Source organism: Babylonia areolata, chromosome 5 (genome assembly GCF_041734735.1).
Source record: "Babylonia areolata isolate BAREFJ2019XMU chromosome 5, ASM4173473v1, whole genome shotgun sequence".
Lineage (NCBI taxonomy): Eukaryota > Metazoa > Mollusca > Gastropoda > Neogastropoda > Buccinidae > Babylonia > Babylonia areolata.
Window position 1 is genome coordinate 19,606,405 of NC_134880.1, and position 2,500 is coordinate 19,608,904.

Here is a 2,500-nt window from a genome sequence, read left to right on the forward strand (position 1 = left end):
GCAGGTTTCAGACCAGGAAGGAGCACAACTGAACAAATCTTCAACTTGAGGTTGCTATGTGAGAGGTACCATCAACACCAACAAGACCTCTACCACGTCTTCATTGATTTTAAGAAGGCATTTGACAGGGTCTGGCATGCAGCTTTGTGGGCTACCATGAATCTGTACAACATCAACGCCAACCTGATCAGACTGATACAGCACCTCTATGACAAAGCCACCAGCGCCGTCTACCTCAACAATAGCATCGGGGACTGGTTCAGAACCACAGTCGGAGTGAGACAAGGCTGTCTACTCTCCCCAACACTCTTCAACATCTTCTTAGAAAGAATAATGACTGACGCACTGGAAGAGCATGTAGGAACAGTCAGCATAGGCGGCAGAACAATCACAAACCTACGTTTTGCCGACGACATTGATGGACTGGCTGGGAAAGAAGAAGAACTGGCAAGCCTGGTCAAACATCTAGACAAAGCCTCCACATCGTATGGAATGCAAATCAGTGTGGAGAAAACCAAACTGATGACTAACAACACCAACGGCATCAGCATTGACATCAAAGTCAACGACGAAAAGCTTAAAACAGTCCACAGCTTCAAATATCTGGGAGCAATCGTGTCAGATGAAGGATCTAAACCAGAAGTACTCTCGAGAATTGCCCAAACAACAATGGCACTCAACAAGCTGAACACCATCTGGAACAACAAAAACATCGCTCTCAGCTCAAAAATCAGACTGATGCGTTCCCTGGTTATATCAATATTGCTCTACGCCTGCGAGACCTGGACCCTGACTGCGGACATCGAGAGAAGAATCCAAGCTGGCGAGATGAGATGCTTTCGTAGACTACTTGGCATCTCCTAAAGAGACCACATCACTAACACGGAAGTGAAGAACAGAATCAAGCAAAGTATTGGACCCTACGAAGACCTTCTGTCCATAGTGAAAAAACGCAAACTTAGGTGGTATGGACACATCTCCCGATCATCTGGTCTTGCCAAAACGTTCCTGCAAGGCACCGTACAAGGAGGCAGAAGGAGAGGACGGCAGAAGAAGAGATGGGAAGACAACATCCGGGGGTGGACAGGATTGACGCTCGGTGACGCCCTAAGGAAATCAGAAAACCGTGAAGAGTGGAGAGGAGTGGTGGCCAGGTCAGCAGCGGTGCCCCAACGGTCTGAACCCAGACTACGGGAGAGGTGAAGGTGAAGGTGATAGCATGAATACTTTTTTTACACTAATATTCATATGCATTCCCTTTCTTTTATCCACTTCTTTACTCCTTTCCGTCTAAAAATACTTATAGTGAATAGACGTTAAACTGAAGATAACACACACACACACACACACACACACACACACACACACACACACACACACACACACACACTACAGGATGGCACTTACATAATCTGTGACATTTTTTTTCGTAAAATAGGACAAGAACGTGGACACCCAACGAATGTATGTGTGTTAACTGAGAGCATTCGAGAGATGGTTCTTTTTTTTTTTATATAACTTTTTAAAGGCACTGTCACTGAATGTATAACAGCATATGAGCAATGTTCAAAACTCACATGACGATATCCTTGGGTTCACATTCAAAGTGAGAGATTAAAAGAAAAGAGGAGAGAGAGAGAGAGAGAGGGAGGAAAGCAGAGGGAGGGAGGAAGAGAGAGAGAGAGAGGGAGAGAGAGAGGAGAGAGAGAGAGGAAGAGAGAGAATGATAATTATCATTCTGTATTAATCATTCAACAAGACGGTATCAAAGAAAAATTGAGAGATACGGGTACGATAGAGAGAGAGAGAGAGAGAGAGAGAGAGAGAGAGAGAGAGAGAGAGAGACAGACAGACAGACAGACAGACAGACAGACAGACAGACAGACAGACAGAGACAGAGACAGAAAGACAGAGACAGAGAGGCAGAGTGACAGAGGGATAGTTACAGATATAACGATAGTGATAATTATAGATTACTCAATACCACCAAATCAAAGAAAAAAATCAGATACGGGTACATGGCGAGAGAGAGAGAGAGAGAGAGAGAGAGAGAAAAAAAAAAGTCAAATATTTTAATGTCAGGCCTCTGGCCCATAACTTGAGTGATGACATGTTCTGTGTGTATACCATGGGGTATGTTTACATTTCTTGTAGCTTGCATCCGTACATTCATTGCTTTGTGAACAAAACTAGACAGCTTAAATAAAACAGATTCATTAGTACTAGACATAAGCAAGCAGAATTTAAACACACATGGATTTCGAGAATACATTGGCGGAATAAATTCATTACTTATATTCCATCATACTTGGGGCATATAAGACAGACAGACAGACAGACAGACAGACAGAAACAGACAGAGACGGAGAGACATGGACAGAAAAGTCACACAAATCACACGTACATTGAAACAGGACATCACAGAGGAAGTCACCCAGTAGAAACAGAACGCTACTCAAGTCAACAGACTTCGGGGGTTGGGGAGGGGGGTGGAGAGAGA

At 44.0% G+C, this 2,500-nt stretch overlaps 1 protein-coding gene across 1 annotated transcript in view; it reads left to right on the forward strand.

Moving 5' to 3' along the window:
• Positions 1–2,500, forward strand: part of LOC143282220 (uncharacterized) — a 314,456-nt gene that overhangs the window by 149,055 nt on the left and 162,901 nt on the right. The gene's annotated exons all lie outside the window — the stretch shown is intronic.